The sequence below is a fragment of the Cherax quadricarinatus genome, chromosome 14 (assembly GCF_038502225.1).
Source record: "Cherax quadricarinatus isolate ZL_2023a chromosome 14, ASM3850222v1, whole genome shotgun sequence".
In the NCBI taxonomy this organism is placed as follows: Eukaryota; Metazoa; Arthropoda; class Malacostraca; order Decapoda; family Parastacidae; genus Cherax; species Cherax quadricarinatus.
In genome coordinates, this window is record NC_091305.1 from 10,522,063 (window position 1) to 10,537,008 (window position 14,946).

At 39.7% G+C, this 14,946-nt stretch overlaps 1 protein-coding gene across 2 annotated transcripts in view; it reads right to left on the minus strand.

The window, feature by feature from the left end:
• LOC128698674 (MAM and LDL-receptor class A domain-containing protein 1) overlaps positions 1 to 14,946 on the minus strand; it is a 696,795-nt gene that overhangs the window by 97,771 nt on the left and 584,078 nt on the right. The gene's annotated exons all lie outside the window — the stretch shown is intronic.

Consider the following 14,946-nt stretch of genomic DNA (forward strand, 5'->3'; position numbering starts at 1 on the left):
ATATATATATATATATATATATATATATATAGGTAGTAGGTTGGTAGACAGCAACCACCCAGGGAGGTACTACCGTCCTGCCAAGTGAGTGTAAAACGAAAGCCTGTAATTGTTTTACATGATGGTAGGATTGCTGGTGTCTTTTGTCTGTCTCATAAATATGCAAGATTACAGGTACGTCTTGCTACTTCTACTTACACTTAGGTCACACTACACATACATGTACACGTTTATTTATACACACTCATCTGAGTTTTCTTTGATTTTATCTTAATAGTTCTTGGTCTTATTACTTTTCCTTTTATATCCATGGGGAAGTGGAATAAGAATCTTTCCTCCGTAAGCCATGCGTGTTGTAAAAGTCAACTAAAATGCCGGGAACAATGGGCTAGTAACCCCTTTTCCTGTAAAGATTACTAAAAAGAATAAGAAGAAGAAAATTGTCAAAGTGGGAAGTCTGAATGTGCGTGGATGTTGTGCAAATGATAAGAAAGAGATGATTGTGGATGTTATGAATGAGAAGAAACTGGATGTCCTGGCTTTAAGTGAAACAAAGCTGAAGGGGGTGGGAGAGTTTCAATGGAGAGGAATAAATGGGATTAGGTCAGGGGTTTCAAATAGAGTTAGAGCTAAAGAAGGAGTAGCAATAATGTTGAAGGATAAGCTATGGCAGGAAAAGAGGGACTACAAATGTATAAATTCAAGGATTATGTGGAGTAAAATAAAGATTGGATGTGAAAAGTGGGTTATAGTAAGCGTGTATGCACCTGGAGAAGAGAGAAGTGTAGAGGAGAGAGAGAGATTCTGGGAAATGTTGAGTGAATGCGTGGGGAGTTTTGAATCAAGTGTGAGAGTAATGGTGGTTGGGGATTTCAATGCTAAAGTGGGTAAAAATGTTATGGAGGGAGTAGTAGGTAATTTTGGGGTGCCAGGGGTAAATGTAAATAGGGAGCCTTTAATTGAGCTATGTGTAGAAAGAAATTTGGTAATAAGTAATACATATTTTATGAAAAAGAGGATAAATAAATATACAAGGTATGATGTAGCACGTAATGAAAGTAGTTTGTTAGATTATGTATTGGTGGATAAAAGGTTGATGGGTAGGCTCCAGGATGTACATGTTTATAGAGGGGCAACTGATATATCGGATCATTATTTAGTTGTAGCTACAGTTAGAGTAAGAGGTAGATGGGAAAACAGGAAGGTGGCAACAACAAGTAAGAGGGAGGTGAAAGTGTATAAACTAAGGGAGGAGGAAGTTCGGGCGAGATATAAGCGACTATTGGCAGAAAGGTGGGCTAGTGCAAAGATGAGTAGTGGGGGGGTTGAAGAGGGTTGGAATAGTTTTAAAAATGCAGTATTAGAATGTGGGGCAGAAGTTTGTGGTTATAGGAGGGTGGGGGCAGGAGGAAAGAGGAGTGATTGGTGGAATGATGAAGTAAAGGGTGTGATAAAAGAGAAAAAGGTAGCTTACGAGAGGTTTTTACAAAGCAGAAGTGTTATAAGAAGAGCAGAGTATATGGAGAGTAAAAGAAAGGTGAAGAGAGTGGTGAGAGAGTGCAAAAGGAGAGCAGATGAAAGAGTGGGAGAGGCACTGTCAAGAAATTTTTATGAAAATAAGAAAAAATTTTGGAGTGAGTTAAACAAGTTAAGAAAGCCTAGGGAAAGTATGGATTTGTCAGTTAAAAACAGAGTAGGGGAGTTAGTAGATGGGGAGAGGGAGGTATTAGGTAGATGGCGAGAATATTTTGAGGAACTTTTAAATGTTAAGGAAGAAAGGGAGGCGGTAATTTCATGCACTGGCCAGGGAGGTATACCATCTTTTAGGAGTGAAAAAGAGCAGAATGTAAGTGTGGTGGAGGTACGTGAGGCATTACGTAGAATGAAAGGGGGTAAAGCAGCTGGAACTGATGGGATCATGACAGAAATGTTAAAAGCAGGGGGGGATATAGTGTTGGAGTGGTTGGTACTTTTGTTTAATAAATGTATGAAAGAGGGGAAGGTACCTAGGGATTGGCGGAGAGCATGTATAGTCCCTTTATATAAAGGGAAAGGGGACAAAAGAGATTGTAAAAATTATAGAGGAATAAGTTTACTGAGTATACCAGGAAAAGTATATGGTAGGGTTATAATTGAAAGAATTAGAGGTAAGACAGAATGTAGAATTGCGGACGAGCAAGGAGGCTTCAGAGTGGGTAGGGGATGTGTAGATCAAGTGTTTACATTGAAACATATATGTGAACAGTATTTAGATAAAGGTAGGGAAGTTTTTATTGCATTTATGGATTTAGAAAAGGCATATGATAGAGTGGATAGAGGAGCAATGTGGCAGATGTTGCAAGTATATGGAATAGGTGGTAAGTTACTAAATGCTGTAAAGAGCTTTTATGAGGATAGTGAGGCTCAGGTTAGGGTGTGTAGAAGAGAGGGAGAATACTTCCCGGTAAAAGTAGGTCTTAGACAGGGATGTGTAATGTCACCATGGTTGTTTAATATATTTATAGATGGGGTTGTAAAAGAAGTAAATGCTAGGGTGTTCGGGAGAGGGGTGGGATTAAATTATGGGGAATCAAATTCAAAATGGGAATTGACACAGTTACTGTTTGCTGATGATACTGTGCTTATGGGAGATTCTAAAGAAAAATTACAAAGGTTAGTGGATGAGTTTGAGAATGTGTGTAAAGGTAGAAAGTTGAAAGTGAACATAGAAAAGAGTAAGGTGATGAGGGTATGAAATGATTTAGATAAAGAAAAATTGGATATCAAATTGGGGAGGAGGAGTATGGAAGAAGTGAATGTTTTCAGATACTTGGGAGTTGACGTGTCGGCGGATGGATTTATGAAGGATGAGGTTAATCATAGAATTGATGAGGGAAAAAAGGTGAGTGGTGCGTTGAGGTATATGTGGAGTCAAAAAACGTTATCTATGGAGGCAAAGAAGGGAATGTATGAAAGTATAGTAGTACCAACACTCTTATATGGATGTGAAGCTTGGGTGGTAAATGCAGCAGCGAGGAGACGGTTGGAGGCAGTGGAGATGTCCTGTCTAAGGGCAATGTGTGGTGCAAATATTATGCAGAAAATTCGGAGTGTGGAAATTAGGAGAAGGTGTGGAGTTAATAAAAGCATTAGTCAGAGGACAGAAGAGGGGTTGTTGAGGTGGTTTGGTCATTTAGAGAGAATGGATCAAAGTAGAATGACATGGAAAGCATATAAATCTATAGGGGAAGGAAAGAGGGGTAGGGGTCGTCCTCGAAAGGGTTGGAAAGAAGGGGTAAAGGAGGTTTTGTGGGTGAGGGGCTTGGACTTCCAGCAAGCGTGCGTGAGAGTGTTAGATAGGAGTGAATGGAGACGAATGATACTTGGGACCTGACGATCTGTTGGAGTGTGAGCAGGGTAATATTTAGTGAAGGGATTCAGGGAAACCGGTTATTTTCATATAGTCGGACTTGAGTCCTGGAAATGGGAAGTACAATGCCTGCACTTTAAAGGAGGGGTTTGGGATATTGGCAGTTTGGAGGGATATGTTGTGTATCTCTATACATATATGCTTCTAAACTGTTGTATTCTGAGCACCTCTGCAAAAACAGTGATTATGTGTGAGTGAGGCGAAAGTGTTGAATGATGATGAAAGTATTTTCTTTTTGGGGATTTTCTTTCTTTTTTTTGGGTCACCCTGCCTCGGTGGGAGACGGCCGACTTGTTGGAAAAAAAATAAAAGAAAAAAAAATATATATTTATATATAATATATATATATATATATATATATATATATATATATATATATATATATATATATATATATGTATATATATATATATATATATATATATTTATGTAGTAGGTTGGTAGACAGCAACCGCCCAGGGAGGTACTACCGTCCTGCCAAGTGAGTGTAAAACGAAAGCCTGTAATTGTTTTACATGATGGTAGGATTGCTGGTGTCCTTTTTTCTGTCTCATGAACATGCAAGATTTCAGGTACGTCTTGCTACTTCTACTTACACTTAGGTCACACTACACATACATGTACAAGCACATATATACACACCCCTCTGGGTTTTCTTCTATTTTCTTTCTAGTTCTTATTCTTGTTTATTTCCTCTTATCTCCATGGGGAAGTGGAACAGAATTCTTCCTCCGTAAGCCATGCGTGTTGTAAGAGGCAACTAAAATGCCGGGAGCAAGGGGCTAGTAACCTCTTCTCCTGTATATATTACTAAATGTAAAAGGAGAAACTTTCGTTTTTCCTTTTGGGCCACCCCGCCTCGGTGGGATACGGCCGGTGTGTTGAAAGAAAGAAAGATATATATATATATATATATATGTATATATATATATATATATATATATTTATATATATATATATATATATATATTTATGTAGTAGGTTGGTAGACAGCAACCACCCAGGGAGGTACTACCGTCCTGCCAAGTGAGTGTAAAACGTAAGCCTGTAATTGTTTTACATGATGGTAGGATTGCTGGTGTCTTTTGTCTGTCTCATAAATATGCAAGATTACAGGTACGTCTTGCTACTTCTACTTACACTTAGGTCACACTACACATACATGGACACGTTTATTTATACACACTCATCTGAGTTTTCTTTGATTTTATCTTAATAGTTCTTGGTCTTATTACTTTTCCTTTTATATCCATGGGGAAGTGGAATAAGAATCTTTCCTCCGTAAGCCATGCGTGTTGTAAAAGTCAACTAAAATGCCGGGAACAATGGGCTAGTAACCCCTTTTCCTGTAAAGATTACTAAAAAGAATAAGAAGAAGAAAATTGTCAAAGTGGGAAGTCTGAATGTGCGTGGATGTTGTGCAAATGATAAGAAAGAGATGATTGTGGATGTTATGAATGAGAAGAAACTGGATGTCCTGGCTTTAAGTGAAACAAAGCTGAAGGGGGTGGGAGAGTTTCAATGGAGAGGAATAAATGGGATTAGGTCAGGGGTTTCAAATAGAGTTAGAGCTAAAGAAGGAGTAGCAATAATGTTGAAGGATAAGCTATGGCAGGAAAAGAGGGACTACAAATGTATAAATTCAAGGATTATGTGGAGTAAAATAAAGATTGGATGTGAAAAGTGGGTTATAGTAAGCGTGTATGCACCTGGAGAAGAGAGAAGTGTAGAGGAGAGAGAGAGATTCTGGGAAATGTTGAGTGAATGCGTGGGGAGTTTTGAATCAAGTGTGAGAGTAATGGTGGTTGGGGATTTCAATGCTAAAGTGGGTAAAAATGTTATGGAGGGAGTAGTAGGTAATTTTGGGGTGCCAGGGGTAAATGTAAATGGGGAGCCTTTAATTGAGCTATGTGTAGAAAGAAATTTGGTAATAAGTAATACATATTTTATGAAAAAGAGGATAAATAAATATACAAGGTATGATGTAGCACGTAATGAAAGTAGTTTGTTAGATTATGTATTGGTGGATAAAAGGTTGATGGGTAGGCTCCAGGATGTACATGTTTATAGAGGGGCAACTGATATATCGGATCATTATTTAGTTGTAGCTACAGTTAGAGTAAGAGGTAGATGGGAAAAGAGGAAGGTGGCAACAACAAGTAAGAGGGAGGTGAAAGTGTATAAACTAAGGGAGGAGGAAGTTAGGGCGAGATATAAGCGACTATTGGCAGAAAGGTGGGCTAGTGCAAAGATGAGTAGTGGGGGGGTTGAAGAGGGTTGGAATAGTTTTAAAAATGCAGTATTAGAATGTGGGGCAGAAGTTTGTGGTTATAGGAGGGTGGGGGCAGGAGGAAAGAGGAGTGATTGGTGGAATGATGAAGTAAAGGGTGTGATAAAAGAGAAAAAGGTAGCTTACGAGAGGTTTTTACAAAGCAGAAGTGCTATAAGAAGAGCAGAGTATATGGAGAGTAAAAGAAAGGTGAAGAGAGTGGTGAGAGAGTGCAAAAGGAGAGCAGATGAAAGAGTGGGAGAGGCACTGTCAAGAAATTTTAATGAAAATAAGAAAAAATTTTGGAGTGAGTTAAACAAGTTAAGAAAGCCTAGGGAAAGTATGGATTTGTCAGTTAAAAACAGAGTAGGGGAGTTAGTAGATGGGGAGAGGGAGGTATTAGGTAGATGGCGAGAATATTTTGAGGAACTTTTAAATGTTAAGGAAGAAAGGGAGGCGTTAATTTCATGCACTGGCCAGGGAGGTATACCATCTTTTAGGAGTGAAGAAGAGCAGACTGTAAGTGTGGTGGAGGTAAGTGAGGCATTACGTAAAATGAAAGGGGGTAAAGCAGCTGGAACTGATGGGATCATGACAGAAATGTTAAAAGCAGGGGGGGATATAGTGTTGGAGTGGTTGGTACTTTTGTTTAATAAATGTTTGAAAGAGGGGAAGGTACCTAGGGATTGGCGGAGAGCATGTATAGTCCCTTTATATAAAGGGAAAGGGGACAAAAGAGATTGTAAAAATTATAGAGGAATAAGTTTGTCCAGAGGGCTGAGGAAGGGTTGTTGAGGTGGTTCGGACATGTAGAGAGAATGGAGCGAAACAGAATGACTTCAAGAGTGTATCAGTCTGTAGTGGAAGGAAGGCGGGGTAGGGGTCGGCCTAGGAAGGGTTGGAGGGAGGGGGTAAAGGAGGTTTTGTGTGCGAGGGGCTTGGACTTCCAGCAGGCATGCGTGAGCGTGTTTGATAGGAGTGAATGGAGACAAATGGTTTTTAATACTTGACGTGCTGTTGGAGTGTGAGCAAAGTAACATTTATGAAGGGATTCAGGGAAACCGGCAGGCCGGACTTGAGTCCTGGAGATGGGAAGTACAGTGCCTGCACTCTGAAGGAGGGGTGTTAATGTTGCAGTTTAAAAACTGTAGTGTAAAGCACCCTTCTGGCAAGACAGTGATGGAGTGAATGATGGTGAAAGTTTTTCTTTTTCGGGCCACCCTGCCTTGGTGGGAATCGGCCGGTGTGATAATAAAAAAAAAAAAAAAAAAAAAAAGTTTACTGAGTATACCAGGAAAAGTATACGGTAGGGTTATAATTGAAAGAATTAGAGGTAAGACAGAATGTAGAATTGCGGACGAACAAGGAGGTTTCAGAGTGGGTAGGGGATGTGTAGATCAAGTGTTTACATTGAAGCATATATGTGAACAGTATTTAGATAAAGGTAGGGAAGTTTTTATTGCATTTATGGATTTAGAAAAGGCATATGATAGAGTGGATAGAGGAGCAATGTGGCAGATGTTGCAAGTATATGGAATAGGTGGTAAGTTAATAAATGCTGTAAAGAGCTTTTATGAGGATAGTGAGGCTCAGGTTAGGGTGTGTAGAAAAGAGGGAGAATACTTCCCGGTAAAAGTAGGTCTTAGACAGGGATGTGTAATGTCACCATGGTTGTTTAATATATTTATAGATGGGGTTGTAAAAGAAGTAAATGCTAGGGTGTTCGGGAGAGGGGTGGGATTAAATTATGGGGAATCAAATTCAAAATGGGAATTGACACAGTTACTTTTTGCTGATGATACTGTGCTTATGGGAGATTCTAAAGAAAAATTGCAAAGGTTAGTGGATGAGTTTGAGAATGTGTGTAAAGGTAGAAAGTTGAAAGTGAACATAGAAAAGAGTAAGGTGATGAGGGTATCAAATGATTTAGATAAAGAAAAATTGGATATCAAATTGGGGAGGAGGAGTATGGAAGAAGTGAATGTTTTCAGATACTTGGGAGTTGACGTGTCGGCGGATGGATTTATGAAGGATGAGGTTAATCATAGAATTGATGAGGGAAAAAAGGTGAGTGGTGCGTTGAGGTATATGTGGAGTCAAAAAACGTTATCTATGGAGGCAAAGAAGGGAATGTATGAAAGTATAGTAGTACCAACACTCTTATATGGATGTGAAGCTTGGGTGGTAAATGCAGCAGCGAGGAGACGGTTGGAGGCAGTGGAGATGTCCTGTCTAAGGGCAATGTGTGGTGTAAATATTATGCAGAAAATTCGGAGTGTGGAAATTAGGAGAAGGTGTGGAGTTAATAAAAGCATTAGTCAGAGGGCAGAAGAGGGGTTGTTGAGGTGGTTTGGTCATTTAGAGAGAATGGATCAAAGTAGAATGACATGGAAAGCATATAAATCTATAGGGGAAGGAAAGAGGGGTAGGGGTCGTCCTCGAAAGGGTTGGAAAGAGGGGGTAAAGGAGGTTTTGTGGGTGAGGGGCTTGGACTTCCAGCAAGCGTGCATGAGCGTGTTAGATAGGAGTGAATGGAGACGAATGATACTTGGGACCTGACGATCTGTTGGAGTGTGAGCAGGGTAATATTTATTGAAGGGATTCAGGGAAACCGGTTATTTTCATATAGTCGGACTTGAGTCCTGGAAATGGGAAGTACAATGCCTGCACTTTAAAGGAGGGGTTTGGGATATTGGCAGTTTGGAGGGATATGTTGTGTATCTCTATACGTATATGCTTCTAAACTGTTATATTCTGAGCACCTCTGCAAAAGCAGTGATAATGTGTGAGTGTGGTGAAAGTGTTGAATGATGATGAAAGTATTTTCTTTTTGGGGATTTTCTTTCTTTTTTTGGGTCACCCTGCCTCGGTGGGAGACGACCGACTTGTTGAAAAAAAAAAAAAAAAAAAAAAAAAAAAAAAAAAAAAAAAAAAAAAAATATATATATATATATATATATATATATATATATATATATATATATATATATATATATATATATATATATATATATATATATATATGTAAACAAGTTGGCCATCTCCGACTGAGGCAGGGTGACCCAAAAAGAAAGAAAATCCCCAAAAAGAAAATACTTTCATCATCATTCAACACTTTCGCCTCACTCACACATAATCACTGTTTTTGCTGAGGTGCCCAGAATACAACAGCTTAGAAGCATATACAGTATGTATAAAGATACGCAGCACATCCCTCCAAACCGCCAATATCCCAAATCCCTTCTTTAGAGTGCAGGCATTGTACTTCCCATTTCCAGGACTCAAGTCCAGCTATATAAAAATAACCGTTTTCCCTGAATCCCTTCACTAAATATTACTCTGCTCACACTCCAACAGCTCGTCAGGTCCGAAATACCATTCGTCTCCATTCACTTCTATCGAACACGCTCATGCACGCTTGCTGGAAGTCCAAGCCCCTCGACCACAAAACCTCCTTTACCCCTTCCTTCCAACCTTTTCAAGGACTACCCCTACCCCACCTTCCTTTCCCTACAGATTTATATGTTCTCCATGTCATTCTACTTTGATCCATTCTCTCTTAACCACACCTTCTCCTAATTTCCACACTCCAAATTTTCTGCATAATATTTACACGACACAGGACATCACTGCCTCCAACCACCTCCTTGCTGCAGCACTTACAACCCAAGCTTCACACCCATATAAGAGCGTTGGTACTACTATACTCTCATACATTTCCTTCTTTGCCTCCATAGATAATATTTTTTGTCTCCACATATACCTGAATGCACCACTCACCTTTTTTCCCTCATCAATTCCATGATTAACCTCATCCTTCATAAATCCATCCGCCGACACGTCACTCCCAAATATCTGAAAACATTCACTTCTTCCATACTCCTCCTCCCCAATTTGATATCCAAGTTTTCTTTATCTAAATCATTTGATTCCCTCATCACCTTACTCTTTTCTGTTTACTTTCAACTTTCTACCTTTGGTGGAATGATGAGGTAACAGGTGTGATAAAAGAGAAAAAGTTAGCTTATGAGAGGTTTTTACAAAGCAGAAGTGTTATAAGAAGAGCAGAGTATATGGAGAGTAAAAGAAAGGTGAAGAGAGTGGTGAGAGAGTGCAAAAGGAGAGCGGATGATAGAGTGGGAGAGGCACTGTCAAGAAATTTTAATGAAAATAAGAAAAAATTTTGGAGTGAGTTAAACAAGTTAAGAAAGCCTAAGGAACATATGGATTTGTCAGTTAAAAACAGAGTAGGGGAGTTAGTAGATGGGGAGATGGAGGTATTGGGTAGATGGCGAGAATATTTTGAGGAACTTTTAAATGTTGAGGAAGAAAGGGAGGCGGTAATTTCATGCACTGGCCAGGGAGATATACCATCTTTTAGGAGTGAAGAAGAGCAGAATGTGAGTGTGGGGGAGGTACGTGAGGCATTACATAGAATGAAAGGGGGTAAAGCAGCTGGAACTGATGGGATCATGACAAATGTTAAAAGCAGGGGGGGATATAGTGTTGGAGTGGGTGGTACTTTTGTTTAATAAATGTATGAGAGAGGGGAAGGTACCTAGGGATTGGCGGAGAGTGTGTATAATCCCTTTATATAAAGGGAAGGGGGACAAAAGAGATTGTAAAAATTACAGAGGAATAAGTTTACTGAGTATACCAGGAAAAGTGTACGGTAGGGTTATAATTGAAAGAATTTGAGGTAAGACACTAAACCTACTCACCATACAAAACATCCATACTTATTACTGCACCTATTACATACATAGAACACTTAACTCTGATATTAACCCTCCCCTCAAACATCTTGCCAACCTCAACAGAACACATGACCATAACACAAGGCACAGATCACTCTTTGATGTTCCTCGTGTCCATCTCATGCTATGCAAAAACTCAATGCATATAAAAGGCCCTAAAATCTAGAATCCATTACCTGTAAATATAAAAGAAACACTACCTGTTTATAAATTCAAGTCTCTTCTCAAAGATCACTTACTCACCCAAAACCAAATAAATACTGAATAACTGAACCTTATAAATTGTATATCTTAAATGTTTCTCACAATTATATCACATAAATGTTAAACCTAAGACCCAATCTAACTTTGTTATTTTTTAAATGCACTACCTAACAGAATACTCCATTCTACTGAATGTACAGCAATACATGCAACCATATGACCTGTCTTTGTAATACTCATTTGTGCTTTATTGTTATCTGTTTACAATAATGTTTTATCACTGATTACATCATTGCTTAGTTAATCTTAAGTTAATTTTAAGCCTGCCCATAATGCTATGCATACAAGTGGCTTAGGCATCCTGCTATTACCTGTATTTTTTTGTACCTCTGTATGTATGTTCAAATTATTAAATAAATAAATAAATAAATAAATAAATGTAGGATTGCAGATGAGCAAGGAGGTTTCAGAGTGGGTAGGGGATGTGTAGATCAAGTGTTTACATTGAAGCATATATGTGAACAGTATTTAGATAAAGGTAGGGAAGTTTTTATTGCATTTATGGATTTAGAAAAGGCATATGATAGAGTGGATAGGGGAGCAATGTGGCAGATGTTGCAAGTATATGGAATAGGTGGTAAGTTATTAAATGCTGTAAAGAGTTTTTATGAGGATAGTGAGGCTCAGGTTAGGGTGTGTAGAAGAGAGGGAGACTACTTCCCGGTAAAAGTAGGTCTTAGACAGGGATGTGTAATGTCACCATGGTTGTTTAATATATTTATAGATGGGGTTGTAAAAGAAGTAAATGTTAGGGTGTTCGGGAGAGGGGTGGGATTAAATTATGGGGAATTAAATACAAAATGGGAATTGACACAGTTACTTTTTGCTGATGATACTGTGCTTATGGGAGATTCTAAAGAAAAATTGCAAAGGTTAGTGGATGAGTTTGGGAGTGTGTGTAAAGGTAGAAAGTTGAAAGTGAACATAGAAAAGAGTAAGGTGATGAGGGTATCAAATGATTTAAATAAAGAAAAATTGGATATCAAATTGGGAAGGAGGAGTATGGAAGAAGTGAATGTTTTCAGATACTTGGGAGTTGATGTGTCGGTACATGGATTTATGAAGGATGAGGTTAATCATAGAATTGATGAGGGAAAAAAGGTGAGTGGTGCATTGAGGTATATGTGGAGTCAAAAAACATTATCTATGGAGGCAAAGAAGGGAATGTATGAAAGTACAGTGGACCCCCGCATAGTGATATTAATCCGTGCAAGAAAGCTCATTGTTATGCGAAATTATCGTTATGCGAATGAATTTTCCCTATAAGAAATAATGGAAATCAAATTAATCCGTGCAAGACACCCCAAAGTATGAAAAAAAAAAATTTTTACCACATGAAATATTAATTTTAATACACACAAACTGAAAAAGGCATGCACAATTACATGACACTTACTTTTATTGAAGATCTGGTGATGATTGATGGGATGGGAGGAGGAGAGAGTGTTAGTGTTTAGAAAGGGAATCCCCTTCCATTAAGACTTGAGGTGTCAAGTCCTTTTCTGGGGTTACTTCCCTTCTTCTTTTAATGCCACTAGGACCAGCTTCAGAGTCACTGGAGTTCTGCCGCACAACATATCTGTCCATAGTGGCCTGTACCTCTCGTTCCTTTATGACTTCCCTAAAGTGTTTCACAACATTGTCAGTGTAATAGTCACCAGCACAGCTTGCAATAGCTGTGTGAGGGTGATTTTCATCCATGAAGGTTTGCACTTTCAGCCACTTTGCACAGATTTCCTTAATCTTTGTAGTAGGCAATTTCTTCAATTTCTCTCTCCCCTCCTCTGAACCAGTTTCCTCAGGTCTGGCCTCTTGCTGTTGAAGTTGATCTATCAGCTCATCAGTGGTTAGTTCTTCATTGTCCTCCTCCACCAACTCTTCCACATCATCCCCACTAACCTCCAACCCCAAGGACTTTCCCAATGCAATAATGGATTCCTCAACTGGCATAGGATTCTCAGGGTTAGCCTCAAACCCTTCAAAATCCCTTTGGTCTACACATTCTGGCCACAGTTTCTTTCAAGCATAGTTCAAGGTCCTCTTAGTCACTCCCTTCCAAGCCTTACCTATAAGGTTTACACAATTGAGGATATTAAAGTGATCTCTCCAAAAGTCTCTTAGAGTCAGTTGAGTTTCTGAGGTCACTACAAAGCACCTTTCAAACAGAGCTTTTGTGTACAGTTTTTTGAAGTTTGCAATAACCTGCTGGTCCATGGGCTGCAGGAGAGGAGCAGTATTAGGAGGCAAAAACTTCACCTTAATGAACTTCATGTCTCCATAAAGTCGCTCTGCCACGTCTGTAGGATGACCAGGGGCATTGTCTAACACCAGGAGGCACTTATGTTCTAATTTCTTTTCAGTTAGGTAATCTTTCACATTGGGGCAAATGCATGGTGTAACCAGTCATAGAAAAAGTCCCTAGTGACCCATGCCTTACTGTTTGCCCTCCACAGCACACACAAATTTTCCTTGAGGACATTCTTTTGCCTGAATGGTCTGGGAGTTTCAGAGTGATACACTAATAAAGGCTTCACTTTGCAATCACCAGTAACATTGGAACACATCAACAGAGTAAGCCTGTCTCTCATAGGCTTATGTCCTGGGAGTGCCTTTTCCTCCTGAGTAATGTAGGTCCTGCTTGGCATTTTCTTCCAAAACAGGCCTGTTTCATCACAATTAAACACTTGTTCAGGTTTCAGTCCTTCAGTTTCTATGTACTCCTTGAATTCCTGCACATATTTTTCAGCTGCTTTGTGGTCCGAACTGGCAGCCTCACCATGCCTTATCACACTATGCCACTACGCCTCTTAAATCTCTCAAACCAACCTTTGCTGACCTTAAATTCACTCACATCATCACTAGTTGCAGGCATTTTTTTAATTAAATCCTCATGCAACTTCCTAGCCTTTTCACTTATGATCACTTGAGAGATGCTATCTCCTGCTATCTGTTTCTCATTTATCCACACCAATAACAGTCTCTCAACATCTTCCATCACTTGCGATCTCTGTTTCGAAAACACAGTTAAACCTTTGGAAAGAACAGCTTCCTTGATTGCCTTTTTGTTGCCCACAATAGTAGCGATGGTTGATTGGGGTTTACTATACAACCTGGCCAGCTCGGAGACACGCATTCCACTTTCATACTTATCAATGATCTCTTTCTTCATCTCTATAGTAATTCTCACCCTTATTCCTGTAGGGTTGGCACTAGAAGCTTTCTTGGGGCCCATGGTCACTTATTTTGCAGATAAAATCACCAGAAACACTGTAATAATACAAAATGTTCCGATTGTATGCTTGGATGTTACCGCGGAGGCTGGCTGGTAAACAATGCCACTGGCGGAACATGTGAGGCTGGCTAAGGGCACACATTAGACGCGTCTCGGACGAACAGTGTTGAGCGGGTTTTTTAGCGGTATGCGAGGCAAAATCTTGACGATAAAATGTAGCGGTATGCGGATTTAACGTTATGTGATGCCAACAGTATGCGGGGGTCCACTGTATAGTAGTACCAACACTCTTATATGGGTGTGAAGCTTGGGTTGTGAATGCAGCAGCGAGGAGACGGTTGGAGGCAGTGGAGATGTCCTGTCTAAGGGCAATGTGTGGTGTAAATATTATGCAAAAAATTCGGAGTGTGGAAATTAGGAGAAGGTGTGGGGTTAATAAAAGTATTAGTGAGAGGGCTGAAGAGGGGTTGTTGAAGTGGTTTGGTCATTTAGAGAGAATGGATCAAAGTAGAATGACATGGAGAGCATTTACATCGGTAGGAGAAGGAAGATGGGGTAGGGGTCGTCCTCGAAAAGGATGGAAGGAAGGGGTAAGGGAGGTTTTATGGGCGAGGGGCTTGGACTTCCAGCAGGCGTGCATGAGCGTGTTCGATAGGAGTGAATGGAGACGAATGGTATTTGGGACCTGACGATCTGTTGGAGTGTGAGCAGGGTAATATTTAGTGAAGGGATTCAGGGAAACTGGTTATTTTCATATAGTCGGACTTGAGTCCTGGAAATGGGAAGTACAATGCCTGCACTTTAAAGGAGGGGTTTGGGATATTGGCAGTTTGGAGGGATATGTTGTGTATCTTTGTATGTGTATGCTTCTAGACTGTTGTATTCTGAGCACCTCTGCAAAAACAGTGATAATGTGCGAGTGTGGTGAAAGTGTTGAATGATGATGAAAGTATTTTCTTTTTGGGGATTTTCTTTCTTTTTTGGGTCACCCTGCCTCGGTGGGAGACAGCCGACT